This window comes from Trachypithecus francoisi, unplaced genomic scaffold (genome assembly GCF_009764315.1).
Source record: "Trachypithecus francoisi isolate TF-2019V2 unplaced genomic scaffold, Tfra_2.0 Lachesis_group10, whole genome shotgun sequence".
NCBI classification, from domain to species: domain Eukaryota; kingdom Metazoa; phylum Chordata; class Mammalia; order Primates; family Cercopithecidae; genus Trachypithecus; species Trachypithecus francoisi.
Genome location: NW_022681455.1, coordinates 105,129,911 through 105,142,815, shown reverse-complemented (window position 1 = coordinate 105,142,815; position 12,905 = coordinate 105,129,911).

The window sequence follows — 12,905 nt, the reverse complement described above, 5'->3', positions numbered from 1 at the left end:
AGCTTTACTGATGGAAAACTGGTTGGAAAAGAAATGTTATCGGCAATTTAAAGCTTAACACAATACATAAAAAACGAGTTCAAGTGCTATGCTTGGAAGCAAACACAGTGCGGAATTCAGCCCTCTTCAAAGACTGTATTTCTTTCAAGGGGTCTGGAAGCAATATTATGAAGGGATTGTAAGCCCAGGCACTGGAACCAATCTGATCTGACTAAATCTTGTCTTTGTTGCCTATTAGCTGGGTGAGCTTGTGCCAAGTGTGCATGATTTCAATGTTTCTACGTTTCAGGTTTATCAACTGTTTGGAAAATTACTAGTTTGAGATCATCATAACATGTATTTTATGAAGTAGTTAAGAAGATGCAATGAAGTGACTACGTGCTTTGAATCATGTCTGCACATATCAAGGACACAGTAGGCATCAAGTGATGATAATCATAACAGTTAGTATTTTTCCATCTCACTGGAATTATATATGGTTATGTCTTTGATTGATCTCCTTCCACAAATGCAGCTCACTAATATTCTGGAAAACTTTCCCTGTGATTTTTTTGTATGTATTTCTTATCCTACCATTTTATCATTCCTTATGTACTTATTCACTTAGTTATTAATTAACTCATTTTCTCAGCACACATTTACTGAATATCTCTTTTGTCCAGGTCTTGTGAAAAATACCCCTCCCCGCAAAAAAACAAACAGACAAACAAAATTGTCTTCTGATAACTTGTAGTAATTAAATAGCCACATTGGAAGGATTAGGGTGATGAACTTTGGGAATACTTTGGGAACACTAAGAAAGTTACCTATTGAACCATCTTAACAGTCTTCAAATGCTTCCTGGACAAAATGGCTTCAAAAGAAAGATGCAAAGATGAACAGGAGTTAGACAAATTAAGAGTGTGGGGAGAGGTTATGGTGGTGAGAATACGATGGGATGATGGGAAAGTGCAGATAAAGACACTGTATTGGGGCTTTCTATTCCACAGAAACAGAACCAACAGTAGATGACATATACATATAAACATACAACATACATATTTAATATTTGTTCATATACATGTATATGTATATATACACACATATACATTAACATGTGTATACAATATGTATGTTTATTTGTATATATACATGTATATATGCATTTTTATTTTATGTATGTGTATACAATATGTGTATTATGTATGTGTATTTTGTACACATATGTACATATGTGTATTATGGTATACCATGTATAAAATATAATATATATAATATTGTATACATATATAAAATATAACACAATAATATGTAATATGTATAGATACATACATGTGTGTATACTTGCATATACATCTATGTACATATATAGATGTATATTTATATGTGTATACCTGATCACCTGATTGTGTGAGGGTTATGAGTGCTGGCAAATCTCAAACCTGTAGGTCAGCTCAGTGGGCTGGAAATTCAGATGTGAGTTAATGTTACAGTGTTGAAAATTCCTTCTTCCTTGGGCAATCCCTTTCTTTGCTCTTAAGGGCTTCAACTGATCAAATGGCTAACATTATGAAGGGTAATCTGATTATAAATGTTAATCACATCTAAACAACATCTTCATAGCAGCATCTAGACTCATGTTTGGCCAGACAGCTGGGAATCATAGCCTAGACAAGTTGACACATAATATCAACTATTACAGAGATCAAGAGAGCATCACACTCTGAGGTACTGAAAGAAATGAAGAGTAACTGGGAAAGAGACAGAAAAGCCAGCAATTACCCATGAGAGGTAAATTACGATCAGATTACACACAGACTCTTAAAATAGGAGCTCACTCTCAATCTTAGCTGTTTGGACTTTAATATTCACTCTACTAAAAGAGGAAGTGGCTGAATAGTTTCAAGGAAAAGAGTTATACTTTAAGCCCATAGCAATGCCCCTCTGCCTCCATTTCATTCCTTGAAACAGTCACATTCTCTCTATTTTTTTTTCTTTAAGGGGCACAATCCTACCATTCTCATATATATCATTGTACTTGAATGGAGCTAGATTTGAATACTACTAAAGTAAAATAAGATATGGTCTTTATTTTCTATAAAGACAAAGTTCCAACATTAGATAAATTATAAAATTCCCCTATATCCTAACATGCTTTGTCACCTTTTTTCTCAATTCTCTTTAGTATGATAACTTGTTCTAAACCAATACTCTGTGAAGATGGAATTCTACTTCATTTGAGTCAATGTGTTTCAGTAGCATGGCTGTCAAACCAAGCTGCTGGAGATTTGCCTACTTCAATGCTGTCCAAAGGAACTGTGTTCAATGAGAAAGGTGTTCTACATCTGCACTAACCACAGTGGTAGCTATTGGCCATTTGTATCTATTGAGCATTTGAAATGTGGCTAGTGAGACTAAATAACTAAATGTTAAATTTTATTCACATTTAATCAATTACAATTAAAATTGAAATAGCCAGATGCAGCTAGTGGCTTCTGTATTGGACTGCATTGCATTCACCTTTGGCCAGGACCCTGGCATCAGAGACCCTGGCATCAGAAGAAGCATGAATGCCTTTCCTCTTTAAGGGAAGAATCTGATGGCTTAGGGAATATTTACAACTAGAGCCCATGTACCCTTCTCTTCTAGACCATAACTCAGAGGCTCCAGAATTCCACCCCCAAATGGCCAGAAATGTACATCTGAGACCTATGCTGACAATTTTCTCAAGTCTGCCCTTTGGAGGGAATTTCTTGTAATCAGAGTAGGGAGTTGTGGTTAGAGTTTCCAAGTGTGCTCCTGGTTTTAAATTGATGTGTGAGAGACCACAGAGAATTGAGATGAGGTTAGATATCTGAACAGAAAGGGTGTAGGCCAATTATGTGCTTTATTTTGTGCCAATAAGTTGAGAATTGTAAATCTAAACCTGGCTTTTGAATCTCAGGTAACCAAGGCGAATATAGGCTATGAGTCCCTTACAGATGTGTATTCATTTGAACTTGGCCAGGGAAGAAGAAACCCAGCAAAAATGGAGGAGGGAGCACTGTGAACTTATCCTGGACAGGGGGAGAAATTAACTTCTACCTACTCCTCCAAAACACAAAGAGGAAAATAAAGTAGAATTTTGTTCTGTGGATTTCTTAAGAAATTAGAAGAGAAGGTTGAGGGAGAAAAAGGAACAAGTTAACAAGTATTCATTCTGTTTTTGCTATGACCATGTATTTATCAAGATTCAATATTTTATTGAACTGTTGTTAACTATATTTATTACTCTTAAATATTTAGAAATAAGGCAGATGGGCCTCCAGGTGTATGCTTGCCTCAGGCCTGAAACGTTTTAGGGGTGAGCCTGGTGAATACAGTGGAATCTTCCATTTTGATAACCATTATACTGTCTCATTATTAATTTGCATTTTCATTTTTGTCTTACCAGATTGTGAGGCAATCTATTCTTCAATGACTAATAAATAACTTAATAACATAATAATCCTTAACAGATGAGAGTTGAAGGAAAAATATAAAATAAATACCACAAAAAGAGCACAGATTTATTCCCTCTGCATCTGCAGATAGGGAGTGTCTCAGTACTAGAATGATTAGACCACCAAACATATATTTTAATCTTAAAACTCAGATAGTCTTACAATGAAAATCACTTCCTCTTTTATCAGCTTAACCAGAAGATGTAAGAATTTTTGCATAATTTTACAAATACTTTAATGTGGATGAGGGAAGGAAGGAGGGAAGGAAGGAAGCAGGGAGGGAAAGAAGGAAGGAAGGAAGGAAGAAGGAAGGAAGGAAGGAAGGAAGGAAGGAAGGAAGGAAGGAAAATAAGGGAAGGAGAAAAGGAAGGAGGGAGGAGAGAGGGAGGGAGGGAGGAAAAGAAGGAAGAAAAGTTGGCCGGTTATGTATGTGTTTTCCCACTTCAGATCTCAAATCATTAACCTGTTGGCAGCCCTTATATGTCATGGTCTGGCCTTGGGTAAGCTTGAGACTCACGATTTGATGGAAGAATATATTTAATGGTAAACATGTCTCAAACATCAGCTGTGTTTTAGATCTGAGTTACACAATATGCAACATGTTCTCTCCTCTCCTATAGTTCTAATATTGTTCATTTATTCAGCAAATGTTAGTAGAGAACCCCTCTAAAAATATCTTCTCCCAGAGGCATACATTTACCTCCTAAACAACAGAATTGGGCTTTTATAATTTCAGCAATGAATCACTTTCTTATAGTGAGAGGAATTTTGGATTTAGCATGTCATATTTCACTAAAAGTAAATGTAAATGAAATATGTATATTCAATTCTAGAATATGTCCTGTAGAAAGGTACTAGGTTTACATTTGGAAAAATAGAATAATTAATAGCTCTCTATCTGGCTTAATAATTACCATTTTATATTGCAGTAACTTCTTATTTAACATCATTTATACATTCCTTCTGCCCACTAATCGCCTCCATTCTGACATGTCAACTTAAGGTGTCTAAAATGGAACTTATAACATACATATATTTCTTCAAAAATAGCTTTTGCTTTGACTTCTGAAATTTGCCCTATAGAATAACTATTTTATCCACGTGACTCTAGAATTCTCTGACATCCACATTTGAAAGGAAGAAGTGCAATAGTCTCTGTTTGCAGATGAAATGATCTTATATGTAGGTGATCCTAAAGACTTTACCAAAAGCTGCTAAAACAAATTCAGTAAAGTTGTAGAATACAGAATCAACATGCAAAAATTAGTTGCATTGCTATATACTAACAACAAACTATTCAAAATTTTTAAAGATTTTATTTAGGATAGAATAAACAAAAATTAAAATAGAAATAAGTTTAACAAAGTTAGTGAGTGATCTATACACTGAAAAGTACAAAATATTGATGAAAGAAATTAAAGACACATATAAATGGAAACATATTTTGTGTTTATGGATTGGAAGACTTAATATTTTTAAAATGGCTTTACTACTCAAAGCAATCTACATATTCAATGCAATCTCTATCAAAATTCCAAATGGCTTTTTCACAGAAATAGAAAAATATATTAAAATGTATATGAAACCACAAAAGACCCAGAATAACCAAAGCAATCTTGAGATGGAAGAACAAAGCTGGAAGCATCCCACTATCCAATGTCAAAATATATCACAAAACTATAGTAATCTAAACAGCATGGTACTGACATAAAAACAGACACATGGAGCAATGGAACAGAACAGAAAGCTCAGAAATAAACCCATGCATTTATAATTAATTGATCTTCAACAAAGATCCCAAGAATATCAATGAGGAAAAGACAGTCTGTTTAGTAAGTGATGTTAGGGAAACTGAATATCCACATGCAGAAGAGTAAAATTTGGCCTTTATCTAATACCATATACAAAAATAAAATGAAATAAAGCCTTAAATGTGAGACCTGAAACTATGAAACACGTTTGTCCATCCTCATGGATTGTGGGCTGCTTGTGGCCCAGGATGACTTTGAATGTGACCCAACACAAATTCATAAATTGTCTTAAAACATTATGAGATTTTTTTTACTACTTTTTTTTAGTTCATCAGCTATTGTTAGTGTTAGTGTATTTTATGTGTGACCCAAGACAATTCTTCTTCTTCCAATGTGACCCAGGGAAGCTAAAAGTTTGGACACTTCTGCAAAGTACTAGAAGTTAACTCAGGGAAAAAGCTTTTGACATGAGTTTGGGCAATGATTTTTTGGATATGATCCCCAAAGCACAGAAAACAAAAGCAAAACTAAACAAATGGATTCACATCAAACCAAAAGCTTCTTTATAGTGAAGAAAACTATCAGCAAAGTGAAGAGACAACCTATGGAATGGGAGAAAAATATTTCAAACCACACATATTGTATAAGGGATTAATATTCAAAGTGTGTCATGAACTCAAGCAACTCAATAGCTAGAAAACATATAACCTAATTAATGGACAAAGAATCCGAATCAGTATTTTCCAAAAGAAAATATGCACATTACTAATCATCAGGGAAATGCAAATCAAAACACAATGAGGTATCATCTTATACCTGCTCGAATGGATATTATCAGAAAGACGAAGATAACTAGTGTTGCCAAGGATGCGGAGAAAATGGAACACTGTTTTTCCACTGTACACTGTTGTTAGGAATGAAAATTTGCATAGTCAGGGAAAACAGCAGGGAGGTTTCTCAAAAAATTAATATGCTGGGTGCAGTGGCTCACACAGTATGAAAACTGTGTGGAGAACTGTATGGAGGTTTCTCTAAATAACACCACCAACAACAAAAGCTAACCTGGGTGCAATGGCTCACACTTGTAATCCCAACACTTAGGGAGGCAGAGGCAAATGGATTGCTTGAGCACAGGAGTTTGAGACCGGCCTGGGTAACATGGCAAAACCCCATTTCTACAAAAAAACAGAACAACTAGCCAAGTATGATGGCACACACCTGTAGTCCCAGCTACTCAGGAGGCTGAAATGGGAGGATCAACTGAGCCTGGGGATGTTGAAGCTGCAGTGAGCCTTGATCACACCACTGCATCCAGTCTGGGTGACAGAGTGAGACCCTGTCTCAGAAAAAAAAAAAAAAAAAAAAGAAAGCAAGGAACTACCATAAGATTCAACAATCTCACTTCTTGGTATACATCGAAGCAAATGAAATCAGTATGTCAAAGAGATATCTGCACCCATATGGTCATTGTATGATTATTCACAACAGTCAAGATATTGACTCAATCTAAATGTCAACAGATGTGAGAATAAAGAAAACATAATACACAAACACATGTACAAACTATATAAATATAATTAATATAATTAATATAAAAATTAAAATTTATAAAATTTATAAAAACAAATTATATAAATATAATTCTGCCTTAAAAATGAAAGAAATCCTGTCATTTGCAATAACATGAATGAACCTGGAAGACATTATACTACATGCAATAAGCCAAGCACAGAAAGACACATATGCATGATAGCACCTATATGTGGAATCTCAAAACGTCAAAGTCACAACAGTAGAGAGTAGAATGGTGGTTTCCTGGGCTGGGGTTGTGGAAATGGAGAGATGTTGTTCAAAGTGTACAGTTTCAGTTATGAAACTATGCAAGATGAAACAGTTCTGGAGGAAAAAAACAATTAAAAAAGACTCTGGAGTCCTTTATAAGCTACTCTACCTTTCTCTCCACTTCCAGTCTCTGCTTTGTTTAAGTAAACTTATTCATCTAATTTTCCATTGCTAGCTCAAAACTTGGGCAGTTTATAACTAAGCTATTCAACTAGTATTGGCATCTTTACTCTCTGTTCCTGTTACCATATTATATGTAAAATCAAAAGCAGTCCTAAAATACAGATGTGATTCCTTCACTCCCAAACCCCTAAAACATCCTGTGCTTTCCCTTCCCTCCTAAACCTAAACCCCAAACACTTATGTATTTCTGTATGCTATCATATTTTTATCTTAATATCGCCCTTCATCTAAATTGCCTTTATTCCCTCCCATGCCTGATGTCTTTCTGTTTCTTACTTGGACTGATGGAATCCTTTCATTTGAAGTACTCTTCTCATTATGCTTATTTCTTAAAATTTTACCTATTCTCTCCTTTAAAACTCAGAACATGTGGCCTAAAGTGTCAGCATGTCAATCATTGGTTTTATTCTATCAGTCAATATTTTTCAAATATTAGATAAGTATATACTATGTGTCACTAAATACTAGTTAACTCCCTTTAGAGTTAAAATAAGAGAAACCCAGATTAAACTTCTTCAATGAGAGACTTATTTAGAACACAATGGTTGAATTGCAATAAGGAATAATGGAAATTATATACATTAGCTGTTCTGTCTTATTGAATACCATGCTAAATTTAGATTTCAAAACAATAAACCCAGAATTTTAAAATAAATAATTAAGGAGTTTTCTGTAAAGGTAATAAAATCTCTCCAAGAGCCTAATGGCAACATTACAGTTTAATTTTAGGAAAACCTGGATCTGTGGATAAAACCATCATCATATTTCTCTCCCTATCAAGATATTTCTGCATGCTCTGTGCCCTCTATCATCAAATTTACTGAAGTATTTATTTCCCCTTCACTCATGGACCTGACAAAGAAAGTTTCCAAGATCATCGCCTTCCAGTTTCAAAATAATGTGGCTAGATTGAGTTGGTGTTTTTATCCATTCCAGATATCCAGGTGCCTTACTTCATTTGGGCTGTCATAACAAAATACAAAAGACTAGGTACAAGCAACAGAAATTTATTTCTCATAGTTCTGGAGACAGAAATGTGGCTAAGATCAACATGCCAGCTGATTCAGTGTCTGGGTAGGACCCACTGTCTCGCAGATGAGACCTTCTTGCTTTGTCCTCACATGGTAAAAGGAGCTAGCCAGCTCTCTGGGCTCTTTTATAATGGTACTAATGCTAATCATGAAGGTTCTACCCTCTTGACCTAATCATCTCCAAGACCCCTCCTCCTAGCACCATCACCTTAGGGTTTAGGATTTCAACATATGCATTTTGAGGAGACACATACATTCAGACCATAGTGCCAGAAAATTATCTGGTTGTTTCTACTTGAACTATTTGCTGATACAGTATTTTTGAGCCAGGGTTTGGGGTTACTTGGTCTCAGCAAGGCTGGGAAAAGTGGCTGCTTCCAGAAAACAGGGAGTTCTGGGTATCCCTGATTCATAGGTGCTCATTGCAGAGATTGGTAAAGACAAAGAAGAGGACCAAATCCTGCCTCAATGATGTCAGAATAGAGTAGAGGGTTGAGATGCTTCCCTCTGGATATATTTGAAGCCATTTTCCAATTCAATTAGATATTTTACCTAGTCTTAGTATTCTTCTTTCCTTTATTGCATTCATGTGTAATTTCACATTTTTAAAGATTAATCTCAATTTTAGCATTTTGGGGTAGTTACGTTTAATATGGATTTTTAAATAGCTGTACTTGTGGGGAAACATAAGAACAAATTAGTCTTTAATATATTTTTCATGTAATTGAGTTGCAGCAGTGTGCTTTCACTTCCCTAGCTAACCTTACTTCTCTTCATGACTCTTCTGAACTATTCTCCGTTTAATGGGATTGCTCCAATTAAATTTTACAAAGCCTTATGAATGTTACTATCCAGGTATTTTAAAAGGTTTGGAAAGCACTTAAAATTCTACTGGGGGAACAAAGCCAGCAGCACCTCCTGCAGTATTTATTTCCTTCTTCTCTTACACCTGGGCTACTTTATTTATCTGGCAGAGTTCTTTGCTGTCAAAAATATATTTAGTACACTTTCTCCTCTAATTACCAGAGCACAGAGAATCCTCTCAGAGAAACTTGGAGAGGGGTCCTCACACAAAGAGCCAAATGGGAAGACGAGTGAGCTATTTCTAAGAAATCTGTTGAATAAAAATGTGTGATCTACAGTGGGCAGCAACCTGAGTAAGTTTTGAGGCAGCCACATGGTGGGATCACGGGGCATTGTGTCAAAAGATCAGAGAATGTGAGGAAATTATATTAACAAGTGGATGATATTTTTAGAATCATTTTAACATTCTTTATGTTTCAGAAGCATAGAAAGAGAAGCATAATGATTATAAAATTTACCTAACATTTCCCAGTTTTCCATTCCAACTTGTTCAATAGTTCAGTAACATTCTTTTATTAAAATAATTTACCATTGGACTTTTATAGACAAAAGTTTACTTGGGGGTGACTAATCTTTATTTAGAACCCTTCTCTGTACTACCCACTTTTCCCTAGTCTTATTGATTATCACTTCCAAGCAATATATTGAATAGTGATCTCTCCTGAATAATTCCAAATTTCTTAATTTTTTAATATTTCCAGAAAATATGTAAACACCCTCATATAAAATGGAAGGCAATTATTTAAATACTATAAAATTGTGCTTTATTTACAATAAAAAGTAGGTAAACTGAGATCCTTGTAAAGCTAAAGTAGTTTACATTTCAAGGGTTGATATGTATTTATAATATTTAAGGGGACAGAATCATAAAAGTGTTTCCTTATTGAGATGCAAGATGAAGTAAAAAAGAATTTTCCAGAAAAAAATATTTAAAAGTACACTATGTTAATCACTAGCTTTTGTTGTTGCTACTGAATATGAATGAATTAAGTCATTACTTGCTCATGACCTTTTTCTTATGTATCAAATTTATGTCCCTTTAATTCAGTATTTGTAACTTTTTCTGATTCACTTTTGGTTATATTATATACCGATATGTATGCATATGCAGCTTTCGGTGATATCTGTATTTTTGTTTCTTGTATCTTCAACGACTCAAATTGAAAATATCATTTAAAGAAATATAAGAGAATCCAGGATTTTCACCTGTTTTTCATTTGTAAGTAAATCTATGATCTTATTATTTCCGTTACAACTAAGGGATAATTCAATAATTCATCATTATATACCGTTTAAAATTGAAAAACTTACCTCTAAAGGAAGGTGGAAGCTTTTAAACTAGTATAAAAGTAAGATTTGATGGTATATATTTTGTTGAAAACAACTTCTGTTAGCTTTGAAGTCTATGGTCTATTCTGAGAGCTTTGACCATTTCTATTTTCCTCAATCACATTGCCTGGCATGTGACTAGAAATTATCTATTCACAAAATGATTGTCATTTTAATCTTGCATCTTGTTACAATCTGGTAAAATATGTTTTACGTGTCAATTAAAAAATTAAGTTTAAATTAAAATTCATCCCTATGGGGCACCACCACTCAAATGCCTCAGCTTGCCTCAGTCATGTAGATAATCATATAATGAGATACCTGCATATATCACTAAGCTTGTTTGCTGTCAGTATCAATCCCTCATTCCTCTGTGTGGCTTTTGACACCTGTGAAAAGACTTATTCTCATTCTGAAAGTATTAAACACTGGAAAAAATGTATATCCAACTCAATAAAAGTTCAACAAATAGATATTTCAAAGAAGAAAAAAAAATAAAATCACATAGATTCGCCATCTAATTTCTTAGATTAATAAAGTGGATCTAGGTAGACCCCAAAGGGTCATTAGTTTAACACGTGTGACATAGCATTGTAGGGGCAGAGACTGCTTATTTTTTACTGATTTATTTTTGCTTCCAGCTTTTATTTTAGGTTCAGGAGATACATATACACATTTGCTACATGGGTAAATTGTGTGTTGCTGGGGGTTGGTGTACAAATGAATTTTGTTATCCAGGTAATGAGCATAGTACTCAATAGGTAGTTTTTTAATCCTCAGCATCCTCCCACCCTCCACCCTCAAGTGAGCCTTGGTGTCTGTTGTTCCCTTCTTTGTGTCCATGTGTACTTAATGTTTAGCTCCCATTATAAGTGAGAACATGCAGTATATAATTTTCTTTGTTGATTCCCTTAGGATAATGGCCTCCAGTTGCATGTATGATGCTGCAAAGCAAATGATTTCATTCTTTTTTACGGTTGTGCAGTATTTCATGGTGTATATGTACCACATTTTCTTTATCCAGTCTACCACTCATAGGCATCCAGCTTGATTCTGTGTCTTGGCTACTGCGGTAACATATATGTGCATGTGCCTTAAGGTACAGCAATTTAGATTCCTTTGGGTATATACCCAGCAATGGGATTGCTGAGTCAAATGGCAGTACTGCTTTAAGTTTTTTGAGAAATCTCCAAACTGCTCCCCACTGTGGCTGAACCAATTTACATCCTCACCAGCAGTATATAAACATTCCCTTTTCCTGAAAACTCACCAAGGTGCTATTTTTGGACGTTTTTGTAATATCCTTTCTGACTGGTATGATACGGCATCTCAGTGTGGTTTCACTTTGCATTTCTCCAATGATTAGTGATGTTTAGCATTTTTTCATATGCTTGTTGGCCTCACATATGTCTTCTCGACAAGTGTTCTTCATGCCCTTGGCCCATTTATTAATGAAATTGTTTTTGTTTGCTGGTTTGTTCAAGTATCTTATAGATTCTGGATATCAGATCTTTGTCAGATGCACAGTTTGCAAATATTTTCTCCTATTGTGTAAGCTATCTTTTTACTCTGTTGATTGTTTCTTTTGCTGGGCAGAAGCTTTTTAGTTTAATTGGGTTGCATTTGTTAAATGCTGTTTCCGTTGCAATTGCTTTTGGAGTCTTCATCATGATATCTTTGCCAAGGCCTATGTCCAGAACTGTATTTACTAGGTGTTGTCTTGTTCTGGTTCTCAAGAGGAATGCTTCCAGCTTTGGTCCATTTAGTATAATGCTGACTTGGGTTTGTCATAGATGGCTTGTATTATTTTGACCTATGTTCCTTTGATGCTCAGTTTGTTGATGGTTTTTAACATTAAGAGATGTTGAATTTTATCTAAAGCCTTTTCTGTATCCATTGAGATAATCATGTGTTTTTTGTTTTTAGTTTTGTTTATGTGATGAGTCACATTTATTGATTTGTATATGTTGAATCAACCTTGTGTACCAGGAAGTAAGGCTACTTGATCATGGTGGATTAGCTTTTCAATGTGATTTTGGATTCGATTTGCTAGTATTTTGCTGAGGATTTTTGCATTAATGTTCCTCAGCGATATTTGCCTGAAGCTTTCTTTTTCAGTTTTGTCTCTGCCTAGGTTTCGTATCAGTATAATACTGGCCTCATAGAATGAGTTATGCAGGAGGCTCTCCTCAAATTTTTGGAATAGTTTTAGTAAGATTGGTACCAGCTCTTTAAACATCTGGTAGAATTTAGCTATGAATCCATCTAGTATAGGGCTTTTTCTGGTTGGTAGTTTTATCTTATTATTATACTGATTCAACTTCAAAACTCATAACTGGCCTGTTCAGATATTTGATTTCTTTCTGGTTCCATCTTGGGAGGTTGGATGTTTCCAGAATTTTATCTGTTTCTTCTAGGTTTTCTAGTGTTTGTGCATAAAGATG